Genomic DNA, 15,116 nt, shown 5'->3' with positions numbered 1-15,116 from the left:
GACATGATGAGGTCCCCTCTGCTTTGTCTCTTCTCAGGCCCAGCTCCCTCAGCCTTTCCTCAGAAGGGAGATGCTCCAGACAGCAAAGCTGACAGAGCACAGTACGTGAGGAGAAGCTGCACATGCTCAGGACTTTCTTAAAACCATCTGTAATCCAGAATTTTTATAAGAAGCAGATAAAGATCCAGACTGTTTGACCAAAAAATTTGCATATTCTTATCAGCTGAAACAAATACCATTTGAGTAACCACAGTGGAATGAGTTTCAGCAGGCACCTTAATAATTGAAACCACTGAAACTTAAATAGAATAATACTAAAAACAAAATTATTGTTTTACTATATTAAAAATTGTTGGGAACTGTAACCAGGAGTCTGTTTCTACACTGTTTAGGGATTAATTTGGTTTCATTTAGGGATTCATTGGTTTCATTTTGTTTCATTTTAAGGAATATTATTGCTAAAGGTTAATGGGTTCCAGAAATGATAAAAACAGATAACACATGATGTTGATTATTCAGTCCCTCATCATTTATGAGGACCAAGTTTCTGGTTCTCAGAATAGTAAATGCCTCCTATGATGGTAAAGGAAGAACTTCTGTTTTGTTTACTCCCCTCTGGCCAAAAAATTCTCTCTGCATCTGCTGCTGTGTGTAATATTTGAAACGTGAAATATTTGTCTCTTGTACCTTGTCTGAAATATTTAGGAAAAATGGTGTTTTTCGAGCTTGAAAGCAGGCAATTTAGTGTCTCTGCCAGTGGATGGCAAACACTGAGTTCGAATCATTATTATGCAGGCACTGCCCTCTTTTCTTTTGGTGGGAAGGGGTTGTTTGTTCCTTTGTCAGCAACCTGAAAGTCTTTGTGTGTTGTGAAGTCGCACGTGTAAGGAGGCAGAACGTTCTGCTCTAACCACGAAGAGCTTGTTCTGTGATCTGTTATCCTGGCACTCGGAATTAATCAGATGCCTGCTCATAATTTACCAGGATCATTTCTAGACAGTGCTGCATTTGAGGGACTGTTTATCCTGGGCAGATAAGTCAAAATAAAAATCACTTGGAGAAGTGTGAGAAAAAACAGTAAGAACACTGCTGAGCTGTGTCTCACTTATGTTGATGAGACATTCTGAATTCAGGGAAGACTTCTCATTTCCTAAACTATGATAAGTGAGTGTTTAGATCCTTGCTCAGTTGATTTCCCACATGTAACTTTGTCTCTGGAATGTCAAAGGAAGTTGGAATACTGTAGGCATCGGGGTTTTTTTTACTGCCACAGACATTGAGAGGCTCAAACGACACAGCACGGTGCTTCGGGCCACCAGCTGGTGCCGTAATTGCAAATTAGTTGAGCTGCAGCTTTGGATCCTAATAAAGTTATGCATGCTCCTTGGGTGTTTCTCAGACATGGGAGCAGAGCCATGGTCGGGGAACATCTGAGCCAGATACATTTGGCTGATTGATTCTTACTCTGTGCCTTCTGAGACAGCCTCCTGCTGCTCTGGGAGCCGTAAAACCAGCGCCTAAGTGCTGCAATACATTTTGTAACTCTGCTGCTGGATCCTGACCTTGTTCTGCCAGTGCTGGTCTCTCCTGTTCCAGGGCTCACCCAGGATGGATACCTGTGGGATTGCATCACTGCCTGGGGGCTTTCATGTGATGGGGTCTGTCCCCCCCATAGCGGTGTCAGAAAGGGGGGCTGGCACCTTCTGCCTGCAGGTGTGCTCTGCTGCCTGTGAGGTCAAGGGCTGCCTGTGCACAGGGATGCTCCAAAAATAGGTTTATTGGATTCTTTCTTTTCAAGCCACATCTTGGCATGTGTAACTCTTTCAGACTCTTCCATGAGATTTCACAACATTTCTTCATAGTCTGTTCTAGTATTTCACTGCTGTTAGAGGAATTTTCCTGTTATTCTTGTTTATAGAGGGTGTTATAAGTACATCCTCAGGTTTTTTCCCTCTATGTGGAATTTTACTCTTTTATTTTGTAACCTTGTAACTCCTGTGTCTTTTTTTGATGCACTTCTGCCTTGCCAAGTGTTTTCCCAATTTGGATTTCTGCTCTAGTCCAAAGTGTGCTACTTTGTGCTCGTGTTTGTAGAAAGCAAACTGAAATTACTTTTTCTTTATGCTTTGTTTTACAATTTATGGATAGATGTCAATACCATGTACTTGGCATGCAATGCTTCCCCCTTGCCCTAAATAAGCTGGCTAATGATGGAATGTCACTTGTGTGTGATCTTTTGTCCTTCCTGGTAAGAAGGTGGTACTTTCCCTGTAGTCTTGTATGTGCCCACGTTACCTGAGCCAGATTGTTACAAACAGTTCCCAAATGACCATTAGTTAGTTACAGCTTTTATTTTCCCCCCACATACACTATTTCATGACAAGCTACTTAGTCATCAATGGATTTGTCACAGAAAAGGTTATAAAGTGGTAAATCTTACATTCAGAGGTAACTCACAGGAATCTTAGTTTTTATGAGGATGTTTTTCGTACTTGGAGGTGGATTTGCCTCTCAACAGGAAGTCTGTGCTCTTGGCAGTAATAATACTATTTGGATTGTTTTGGCCAAGCCATTGTTAACATCACTAGATCTTGCAGTGTGAATGTTGGTTACTTAATGGAGGTGAAGAAATTGTTTGCTACATCTGTACTTAGTACAATTATTTATATTAAAAAAAATAGTGGAAAAGTGTTCCCTATGAGCTTACACTGCCCTATAAAAGACATGCCTGTTTTTTCATGAGGCTGTTCCATAAACTGAATGTCCTTATGTGATGCAACAGTATTTTTAGGTGTTTCAGGGTGCTTCTTTACCTCTTTGAAGCTTTTCTAATTGTTTCTTTAGCTGTTGAGGTGAAGGAAACACAGCTGCTCATGGTGGGTCCTGCTGTATGCTGTGTTTTGTGAGGAATTGTGAATAGTATTTGGTCTGTTCCCAGACTTCCCAATTTGCTTTGAATGCTCCCTTATAATGTGTTGGCTACTTTTCTGACCATTGTTAGGCAGGAAGAGGTAAGACTGCCTGCTGGTGCTTGTTATTGTATTTTTCATTTTAATATTTTCTTCAAAATGCCTGTGCTTTTGTGTTGGTTTTGGGTTATTTTGTTCAGAAGTCTTGCTCCTGTGGACTTCTCTGTGTGTCCACCTAATTTAGCAGATATTAGCTGCTAAAAAACACTGCCTGATGTCCCAGCTGGAGAAGGGAGATGTGTTGCCATAGCTGGATTTCAATAACCTCTGTCCTGCTTTGAGTGCAGATGCTGCTGTAGGTCTGACACAGAACCATAAGGAAAACAGCTACTGACATCCAAACTACTGCTTCTAACAAGGCCTGGGTTTCATTAGGCTGCCTAGGTTGCTGGCAGCCTTAGATGCCTGGAATAAAAGTTTCTAAACCAAACCAGAGCTTTGGCTGATTCAGAGCATTGTGCTGGTAGGGTGGCTAACCAGTTTGCTGGGGTTTCTTTTCTCCTTCAGCCTGGAGTTGCCTTTCTGCAGCTTTCTGCTTTGTTCACTCTTGCTGGCAGTAGGAAGCCTGAGTCCCCCCCTGCTTGGTTTTGCTTCCTATTTGTCTCAGCTTTGTGAAAAAGATCACCCAGTTCCAGCCCCTGTGCTATGGGCACAGACGCTCCACGAGACCAGATTGCTGAGAGCCCCATCCAGCCTGCCCTACACTCACATCAGTGTCAACCTGCTGTTTAAAAACAAGTGTTAGATTAACAAAATATGGTGGTGGGTTGTTTTTCTTTCCAGGTGAAATTAAGTTTTAGGAAGACAATTCCTTCTTGTAACGAACCATGAATTGCATATTCATATGTTAACACTGGGGCTAGAATGTGTCATTCAAAAATTAGCTTTTGCTTCTGAAGCAACTTGCAGGAGGATGCAGAAGCAGAAGAGCTCTTCCGTGGAGTAGCATGTGCTTCTAATAGCTCCTGGTTACATTAGCCTCGCTGGCATGCTGGTGGATGGGTTCAGAAGTGGTGTGCAGTCTGACAAAATGTGATTAGTCTGCACTTACTGGTACACGTAGTGTCTGGGAAACCCTGATGTAAGTCTTGAAAGGCTTTATCTCAACAGTCTTGCTTGATAGCCTTTGGGAGCTTTTTTTCCAAAACAAATGACTCACAGCCCTTAGGTCCTTCATAGAGGCACTGAATGCTGTTCTTTGTGCAGGGAGGAGGGAGAGCAAGCAGTTTACCTTTTTGCTTTTAAAGATAAACTCTATAAACAAAACAACCCTCACAAATAATATGCTGATGTAGGGGAGAAAAAAGGTCACAGTGGAAAAAAAGTTGAAAGTAAGTAATTTTTTGCACCCTATTTAAAGGTTATTAGTGTTTTCTGGAATATTACCTGTTTGTTTTATGCACAAAGACGTGTAAACTGAGTTCTGTTGACTTTGTGCCACATTACATTAACCACGTTTTATTGTTACATTTCATCGCCTGCTTTTTAAGAAATGAATTTGGACAATTGGATGTGCAGAAATGGAAACTGGGTTACACTATATCAGGGACCAGCTAATTGAAGTGTGGTTTTAACATATGACTACATGTGGCATAACACTGATAATAAAACTTCTCTTTTCCCTCTGTCTCCTTGCAAAATACCTATTTGGGGTTGGTAGGGCAGTCTGTTTGCTTACCTTAGGTAAGCAGCTGATCACGTAATGTATTCTGGAATATGAATGCATAACTAGTCTGAAAATGCTGTTTGGTGTTAATCCCCTTGTCTTGTGTATCATTTCCCTAAAAGAGGACTTTTGTGAGGAAGGTAACAACTGAAGGGAACTAAATCTTGTAGCTGTTGTTATCAAACTGATGTGTGTGCTACAGCATGGAAATATTCCTGAGTTAAAGAACAAAAAGACTCCCATCAACACACCAGAAAAACCCAAACCAAACAAAAAAAATAAATTAGAAAAACCTCACCCAAACTGCCTCAAAAGTCCCTATTTGCAAGCAGACCTGAAGGCCCTGGTTAGAGAGTAGGATTCCCAGAGCTTCTGTGAAGAGGGAAGCTGCAGAACACTCCCTATGTGGTTTAAAGATTAAACCTCCAAGCATAGCTGTTGAAAGAGTGTTGTGACACTGGAAAAACCCAGCCTAGGAGTAAGGGCTGGAAACAGCAGTCAAATGTTCTCTGCCATAAATCTTAACTTAGCACTGAAATGAGAATGAGAGACAGCAACATCCTAAAATGCTGGTTAAAACGAGGCAGGGTTGCCTGGAAAAGTTGGTTTCCAAAAGCTGGAGAGGGAAGAGAACGCAATGGTTGGAGTGTTGATCTAGAGCAGTGAAAGGCACGTTCCATTTGGAGCCTGGTCTTGGACAATGGGAGAGGCCCCTGGATGGCAGCTGGATTGTGCTGCCTTTATGTGTTAAAAGAGCATTTTCTGATAATTACTGCTGGATTAGCTGAACCAGTGAAAATCCTGGTTGAACCTGGATGAGGAGAAGACTGGATGAGATGATGCCATGCTTACTTTAATTGTTTTGCTGCCTGACACTGGTGTCTGTAGGAAAGCAAAGAGGAAAATTACAGAAACAGCAAGCAGAGCAGTAGATGGTCTTGAGGATCACAAAAACGATTGGGGGCTAAATTTTCCTTCAGCCTAATGAACCATGCATGAGGGAAAGACTGCCTACATCTCCCTATCCCTTTTTGGATTCCTACATCTCATGTCAGTTTAAACACAGCCTAACCACACCAATTGTGCTGATCCTGTAGAGCTGACCTTCCTCTCTTTAAATCAGCGTATCGAGGCAGGGTTGCCTGGAAAAGTTGGTTTCCAAAAGCTGGAGAGGGAAGAGAGTACAATGGTTGGAGTGTTGATCTAGAGCAGTGAAAGGCACGTTCCATTTGGAGCCTGGTCTTGTACAATGGGAGAGGCCCCTGGATGGCAGCTGGATTGTGCTGCCTTTATGTGTTAAAAGAGCATTTTCTGATAATTACTGCTGGATTAGCTGAACCAGTGAAAATCCCTGCTCACATAAAGCTTTCTGGCACTTGCAGCTAGCGCAGCCCTAAACAATGGATATGCTGATAAGGAGTCTTGATTTTCTGGTGTGAGCAAAATTGTTCTTCAGCTCACCTTTGCGCTGTAGTTTCTCCTCTAAATTATTTATTAGTGCAAATAATCAATGAATATATAACTTTGCTTTTTAAATACTCTTTTCCCAGTTGCAGTTTGCAAGTCTTTTTTTCATTTGGAATGTGTAGTGGTTAGTATAGGCCTCTACCTTTTTATTCCTCTGATGTATTTTTAATACGTAAAACCACAGAATAAAAGCTTTGACTGCCTAGAGCTGCTGTTCTGTTTGGCTTCTTTGTATTCTTACTTTCTAGATTGAATTTCTAATTTCAGTTTAATGAGAATTACTTCCTTGTATGTAATGATTCACTGAATAAACTTGGGTAAGAAAAGATAAGCGGTAAAATTAAGTACAAAGTAATAATATTTTCAGTTTAAATACTGGGCTCTCAGGGTGAGATAAGGTGTAGTCAGTTATGCTCCTTGAAAAGGAGGAAATAGAATAGCTGACATCCAATTCTAACTAATATTAGAAGAAAATGTCTAAACATATCTTCCAGTTTTGATAGTAATGTAATAAATGTACTCTTGCTAAATCAGGGTTTTTTTGGATCTAATTGCTATTTTGAAAACTTCATTTTCCTGTTTTTCTAGTAAAGGAAGCCAGTAACTACTTTTGTCCTTGCCCTAAAGAAAAAAAAAATTATCAGAACTTTAAGGGACTTCCCAACCTGGTAATACCATTGTGTATAAAGGACTTACACTGTGGAATTTTTTATAAAATAATGTATTATGTGTACAACATAATATATGAAAACATAAAAATCTGTAGACTTTTTTCTTCTGAGTGACATTTTAAATCAAATTTTGTCTGTTCCAGAGTCAAGTCTTGTGCCCAAGTACAGATAGAAATTCACATGCAGAGGTTTTGGATTTCTTGAATAATTATTTGTATTTGTTCATGCAGATATACATGAAAGTGTGATTTGTCATGTCTGGGAAAGTTTAAAATGAAAGGACTCTTGGGAAATACAATCTCCTTTTGCTATCACCAGTAGATGTGATGCAATTTGTTCTAAAGCTTGGGGGTAGAGGTAGGTGATATTTTAATGGAACAGAACATGGATATGTGCCTGCTACTGTAGATCCTACTGTTTAACAGATTAGCATATTGTCCTCTTTCCAGCTGGGACACACATTTAAGATTAAAGTAAATGTGAAAGAGAGTTGCCTTTCGAGTCTTAAAATTGAGGTTTTGTCTCTAAACACGAGCATTTGCAAAGCAAAGGGAACAACTGGAGAGACAGCTGAACTGCTTGGGAACTGGGACCAGGAAAGCAAGGCAAACACAGTTTCTCACTGTTTAACTTGGTAACTGTTTTTCTGGTGTGAAGGCAGATCTCAGTGACAACATTTAAGGAGCTAACAAGCAAAGCATCCTAAAATGGGGGAAACAAAGTATTGCAGTCTGAAGCAATAATTACTTTGCCAAGAGGTTTGAAATACTAGAAGAGCTGCTCTCTAGAAGAAAAGCCAGTGTGTAACTCAGGATAAAGATGTTGATCAATATAGTAACTTTTATGACCTTGCATAATGATTTAGTAATTTTTTTTTCTATGTGGGTGTTGTGTGCTCTGTAGTTAGACTGCTTTTTTTTTTTTTTTTTTTTTCTTCACTGTGTAACCATTTTGCTGGAATTTTGATACAGACCTATTTGAGAGAGGTGAGAGATGTTGAAAAATAGTTTTTGTTTTTACTCCTTGAGATGATGGTGCAAATGTCCATTTGTGCTGGCTGCTCTGTGTGGGTAAAACCCCTCCAAACAAGTGTTTCAAGCACACATCTGTGTTGATACTCTTCTGTTCAAGGGCTGCCACTGCACTCTCTCTGCTTAATTTTTATTGCAAGAGATGCTTGAAATAGCTGACATTGTGGGAAAATCAAACAGCTTCTACTCAGTGTTTCATGGTGCATCTAGATCATCCAATTTTCTGGGACAGAATGTTAGATGTAATGAATGCACAAATGTAAATGTTAATTATTAACTGGATTGAATTAGTTACTGCAGTCGTCTGTTGGTGTTCAAAGTTAAAAGTGGGTCACTGAGTCTCAAAATACTTTTGCAATGAATTCTAACATTGATTTTCCTATTTCTTCTTGTGCTGGTCTTTGCCTGCTAGTCTGGAGGGGAAGAGTAGAGCACTTCAAGCCTTTTGCTTATGCAGGTACCAATTAGTGTACAAGTAACCTGTCCCTTCTGTTAGAATTACAGCAGCACATATATGACAAGACAGATTCCTCTGAATCCCTCTGCCAGCTCCAGAAAAAGCATTTGATTTATAAATAAATGTATAAATAGTGATAGAATTTTTAGATCATATTGCCTTTACCACCTTGTTATCAAAGTCATTAACTGATGAAATCAAGATTCAGACTTTAGGAGGTGCTGAATTTAGTTCGTATAAATAGTGGTAGAATTTTTAGATCATATTACCTTTACCACCTTGTTGTTATCAAAGTCACTAACTGATGAAATCAAGATTCAGACTTTAGGAGGTGCTGAATTTAGTTGTGAAACAGCACTGTATGAAGGGTAGGAAAAACTGATCACAGGTTTGAATGATTATACGTTAATTTAAGCTGCATTTAATAAAAGAATGTATGTAATTGAGATTATACCTAAAGGACTAGGTTATAATGGCAAGCCTTAGTACCTCGAGGGAAGTGTATTAGCAAGCATTGCTGGAAGAAGGGAGGAAGTTGGGGGGTAGTGTATGAGTTGGAATCAGGAATTTCTTCAAGTTAAAATCTTGACTGACTTGCAGTCAGACTTGGAAGAAGAGCTTCTGAAGTAGCTGTGTGAGCAGCCACTTTAGGAAGGATATTGCTAATATGGAGGGTACAGGAGGAGTGAAAAAATAGTAGTTTAAAAAGTGATATTGAGAGATAAAATGGTGTGGGAAAGAAATCAGAGTTACTCAAATAAGACTGACTTAGCCTTGCCAAAAAGTAATTTGGATCAAAGAAGAGGAGAGTACAAGAAAAATGTGCTGTTCCATGAGTAAATGCAGTAGTTTGGCAGGAAAATTGAATTCATATTTCGATATAGGTGATAACTTTGACTGCATTCAATGGCAAATGTAAATAACCCATAATTGAAGTGAAAGCAGAATGCTTCCAGATTGTGTCAACTTGATAATGACAAGCTCTCCTTGATTTGTGAAATTTGTATGTGGAAACCTGTGCTCAAAGAGGAGAGCAGACCTCTACTGTCGAGAGGCATTTAAGTGGAAATTTGGTATTCCTTTGTTTTACACATTATCATAAATGTCTCTGCTGAATGCACAACATAAGAATGCTCATTAGATTTTCCTGTACAAGGAAGCTGTTGTAACTGGGGTAATTTTTACACATCAGTGTTTGCTTACTACACTGTGACAGGTCTTGGGTTGCTTAAGGATTCCTTTGTTTCGAGCTGCTTGAATAAGGCCCAGAACTTTTCCTTATCCTGGTGCCCTCGGAAATGAGGACAGGATTGTCAAGAGCTCTGTTTATAGCTGAAGTATTTTGTAGTACAGACTTGTTAAGAGGTGTCAGAAATTCATGAATCAATCTTAGGTGTTTTGTTGGGAGGAGGGTGCAAAAGAAATAAGGCTTATTGCTTATTATTAAATATTCAGACATTTATTTGGTAGTACACACCAGTGATATAAATACTATGTTGTTTATTTAAACCTCTTACTTTTAGGCTTTGAATATTAGAAGCACCAGCAGTCTCTAAGATCTTCATTTAAAGGCTACAGAAGGAGAGGCTGCTTGAAACTTCAAGTGTGAAATGCATGTTGTTATTTTTGGGAAGAGCATTCCAATAAAATGAGGTGCTAAGGCAGAAATTGTCATAAATAAAGTACTTATATATCTGCAGTTCAGTGGGGTGTTCTCAAATAATTTTATTTCTTCTCGAGCCACACACTGTCTTAGTCAAGGTGGGAGTTTTTGGGGTTCATCTGCTCCCATCACCTTGGCTGGGCTGAGTTTTGAACTCTCAAAGGATGGAGATTCCAGTGCTCCTGTGGGCAGCCTCTCCCAGTATTTCACTGATCTCTTGGTGCAGCTTCTCCGTGCCTGGTTAAAAGCTCATTTTCTGCACTTTTTGATTATCTCCCACCTTTCTGTAGTGCACTTGGGAGAAGATTGTGACTCTTGTTCCCTGTAATTCCCTGTTGAGTAGTTGAGAGTGGCCATTATGTTCCTGCCTTAGCTGGAGACTGAAGAAGCACAGCTGTGAAGCCACTCCCAGTGCATCTTTTCCTTTAGCCCCATTAATGGTTTTCTCTTTGATTTGCTCCAATTTGTCAAAGTTGTTCCTTCCACTGGGGAGCCCAAAATTTGGCACAATGTGCCAGATGCAGTCTGAATGGAGGGGGAACAATCACTTTTTACATCACTGAGGTTATTTTGTCCTGGGTGCAAGTTTTATCTTGCCTACAGATTTCTTGAGGTTTCTGTCACCTGATTTCTCCGGCCTGCTGAGAAACCTGTGAACAGCAGCTCTGCTGTCCAGCATACCAGTCCATCCCAATTCACAGAAGTGCATCCACAGACTTGCTGAAGTTTCATTTCACCCCATTTTCCTGGTGATCAACAAGTGCATTAAACAGCATTGTAGTGGTATTGATCCCCCTGAGAAGTGCTCTAGTGACAGCTTACCAGGTGGGTGTCAAAACTGCTCCCTGCAACCCTCTGGCTCCCAAACCTTGGTTCTTGTTCTGCTGGAGCATGGTCATGACATTTGTCCTCTTCAGGCTGTCAGGAACTTCTCCTGATTACCCTGTAGAGCTGTTGGAGTGGCCTCATGGTGTCACCACATGGTGCCTCCCCCTGTGTTGGATGCATGCTGTTCAGCTGGAAGGACCCTCTGTATCCACTTCATCAAACTGGAGCCCCTAAGTTTATTTCCCTCTAATGCAATACTCATGGAAACCTGGAAACTCTGGGACCAGACTTGGTTTTGAGACCAAGGCAATTATATGTAGCCTTTTCTTGTGCTTTGCTGCTGACATTTTCATGATTAATCCGTAAAACCATAGAAGGTTTGGGCTGGAAGGGACCTTAAAGATCACCCAGTTCCAACCCCTGTGCCATGGGCACAGACATTTCCACTAGACCCAATCCAACCTGCCCAACACTCACATCCGTGTCAACCTGGTGTTTAAAAAAAGTGTTAAATTAACAAAATGTGGTGGTGGGTTGTTCTTCTTTCCAGGTGAAATTAAGTTTTTGGAAGACAATTCCTTCTTGTAATGAATCTTATAATGAACCATGAATTGCATATTCATATGTTAACTCTGGGGCTAGAATGTGTCACTCAAAGATTAGCCACCTTCCCTTTACACAGCTCTCTACATCAGAGGCTGACCTTATATTAAATAGGTGGTGTAAAAACACTGCTCTCCTGCTGTTCAGGAGGAGCTGGGCATTGGTTGTCTGAAAGTAAAATGAGTTACATGATCTGTGGTGCTGGTAATGTAATGATGGATTCTGTTGCAGCACGTTCAGCAACTCAGATTGCTTGGGGAATCTGGGCTCTGAAAGCTGTGATTTGTACCATGTGTCAAAAGCTTAGGAAATAACAGAAGAAGGTCACTTTTTGTTAAAATATGTATAGAACATAGGAAATGTGTGGTTGTTAAGTGGTTTTTCACAGGAAGTCATCAGCTGTCAGTCTGGTTGTTGGAGATGGTGTTTTTCAATGCCTGCTTAAAAAGGCTTTCCACAGTATGTTGGGCTCAGATTCATGGAATTGCAGCAAGGAAGACAACAAACCCTCGAAAAATAGACTGTTTGTAGGGAAAAAAAGCTAATATGTCTGGCTAGCTTTTGGTCCTGGCCTTTTAAAGACTTCAGGTTAAAAGCCTTGAACTTTTCAATCTGTCATGATGGTTCCTGTTGAGTAAAGATACTGATTTTATGGTTGATAGCTTTGTTCAATTACAGGGTACCCTGGTGCTTGCAGGTTGGTTCATTCCCAGATTTTGCTCTAGAGATTTTTTCCCATTAGCTTTGACAACAGAGACAAACCAAGAAATTGATTTTTGATAAAAATCTGTCTTGAGGTAGGTGAAAGATCATGGTAGGAATCTTCTGTTCTTGTTGTACTGTTGAGTAAAATCACTTCCCAGACGGAATTAGCCTTTACTGTGGCAAAACCTTTGGCTTGTGATGCCACAGTATTGAATCTACTCAGTTGCTGCATGGATTCTGCAGAGCCTTTTAGTGTAAGCAAAGTGGTAAATGCCCTGAAGAAATATGTTCGAAAAATCAGTGGAAAAATGGATTTGATTATAACAATGTAATATTTTCAGGAAAAAATCAGGATAAATTACCAAAAATGCCATGTCTAAGGGAACACCCCTGTGTAAGAGGATAAAAGAAAACAAGGATATGGATGTGTGCGTGGAGCAAGCATAAACTGAATTATCTTATTTCATGGTTCTGTGGAGTCTAAATGCAGGACTTTATTTTACCAGTGTAAAAATAATGGCTAGAAAGATTTCCCCTGTCAGTGTAAATGTGTTATAATGAAATCCTTGGCCTCTGTATAGTCCTGATTTTTTTTTCAAAACATCTGTTGGAAATATTTATTGGAAAAAAAGTCTTCATGATTCTCTGTGGGATGAAAAGTTATAGAAAATAGTGGAAGAAAGTGGGAAAATGTTGCTCTTGTCTCTTGCAGGTTGTTTCATTGAAAATCTTACCTCCAAGCTAAAATAATGACGGCTTATAATAATAAAGTATTTCCATAAAGTTACCACTAAGTTTGCATACAAGGCAAAGACCAAATCTGTGTATAAAATTCTAGCATATCCATGTTCTTCTCTGTCTCAAGATTGCAATGATGGATGATGAAAGTTCAGGATTCTGTGCTTTTTTAAAGGAAGAAGACAGCAAATGGTTATTCCTTCTGTCTGCTGAAGGAATTGTTTAAAAAACATCCTTACCTTTGTTTATGAAGGGATTTTAGTGTCTGTTTCTCTTAAAAAAACTGGTATCTGGTTTTGGGTAACTACACAGCCTATTTAAATTGAGAGTTGAAAGTGAAGCATCTTAATATCATCTTTGGTTGGACTTCAAAGAGTATTTTTAAATTTAAGGGTAGCTAAAATTAGTCACATATGTATATTTTATTAATACTACATTACATTATTGCATATACAGTTAGCCATTGTTAATAGAACTAGTTCCATGCTACTCAAAATCCATGTTTTTCAGTCTGTTGTTCTTAATTCCCATTAATACTTCTGGGTTTTTAAGGTTTGTCTCTGTGGAGTCAGTGTTTATTGGTTTGCCTTGTCATATTCTCTCCTACGTATTTCTGAGTTCCTTTGAGGGAATAGGTGAATTTTTATGTGAACCAGCATATGACAAACCTGGAGACAATATTGAATTGCCAACACAAAATTGCTTTGTCCGTTGCATGAAACATGAAATACATGAATATGTGAAACATTTGGGTAAAGAAAATTTCTTTGGGTTTTAATTTGGGAATTCTGTGTGAAAAGTAGGCTTTCACTTGACATCAACCTGCTGTTCTAAATAATATTTCTCTTTCTGCCTGAATGTCCTGCAATGATTTCTTTCAGCTGTTTGATATTCACCTGCTGCTGTAGAACAAGCTACAAATGCAAAATCATCAAGGAACAGATTTATAGCAACAAGAGAAATTTATGAGACTTTTCTGGCTCCGAGAGCAGACTTCTCCTAAATTAATGTTAAATGCTTTTATGCACAAGATGAAAACCAATTTTCTCTCAGTGGAAGGTGCTCATTGAGCAGAGAAAGTTTGTCCTCAGCAAACTGTGTACCAGCTAAAACTCTGGAGTGTTACAGAACCCTGTGCCAAAAGCAAAGCACCTTTCCTTTGCCAACTATTAATCCCAGTGATTCAGTTTCCCCTGCTTCTCAGCAGCACTAGTTTTATTTCTAGTTGGGATTTTCCATGCAGGATTTTCTGCTGGTTTCTGATGCTGCAGCTAATCTGTATTCTGAGTAATTCATGAGAAGAAAAAGTGGGAGAGATGAATGAATTGGTTATCAGAGACGGAAAAGTGGGAGAGATGAATGAATCTCTCAGTTATCAATCAAAAGTTTTCTAGGCACAGGCAAGTACAGGAAAGCAATCTGGGATTTTTCCCTCTGCATTCACCTCCTGTTCCAGCAGGCCCTCTTGTTTGAGTTGGATCTGCTGGAAGGAATCAACAAGGACTCTTGGCCTTTGGGGGGGTGTAGTGTCTGAAGAAGAATCTGCATGGAAGCAGGTCAGATGAATCAGCTGCTCCTGAGTCTTCTTTTAAAACCTAAATAGCAAGTAAATTCTGTCCTGGCTGCAGTGTTGGAGTGGGCAAGCTGCATCATTTGAAGCTGGGTACAAGTGCACAGCACAGCTTAGTTCCTTCTGCTGTACCAAGCATGTGATGTTCCCTTGCCAGCACCACGTTTAACTGGCTTTTAGTAATGCGGGGAAAATTGAGATTCTTCCTTTTCAGCTGAGGATCAGTTCAAGCAACTTAACTTACTGAACTGCTGTGTTCACCTCTGCAGAAGCCCTAAAGGTTTCTATTTTTCCATGATGTCCTGTTGGTGGTGTGGATGTCTTGTTGGCAGAAGGAGGTTGTAGTTGTTATACTCAGCCTCCTCTGAGATGTCCTTCTGGCTGAAGTGCTAAAGTTCAAGAAATGAATAAAATTAATGATTATGAGCTGAAACCTAAAGTTCTTCCCCTCTCCTCACTCACATCACCCTCGTCAACAGAGCCAAGCCCTTTCCCCTACTCCTAAAAAAATAAATATTAAGCCGTGTAATTGAGTTCAGTCTAGAGCATATTTGAGGGCATAGGGAATATTTCTGTGTTAACTTCAAGATGCTGAAAAGTAGCCTAACTGTTAAGCCAGATGAGCAACTTAGAATACGTGGCAACTTTGTCTACAGTGTCTGATTTAGTTAATAACAAGTAGTGGTACAGTATATGTGGGATTTTGTTTTGGGTTTGGGTTTTAACTTTTTAATAGCAAAACAGAACA

The sequence above is a fragment of the Pyrgilauda ruficollis genome, unplaced genomic scaffold (assembly GCF_017590135.1).
Source record: "Pyrgilauda ruficollis isolate IOZ18807 unplaced genomic scaffold, ASM1759013v1 scaffold31, whole genome shotgun sequence".
Taxonomy (NCBI): domain Eukaryota; kingdom Metazoa; phylum Chordata; class Aves; order Passeriformes; family Passeridae; genus Pyrgilauda; species Pyrgilauda ruficollis.
The sequence above is the reverse complement of the archived record's forward strand: the minus strand, read 5'-3'. Positions refer to the sequence as shown.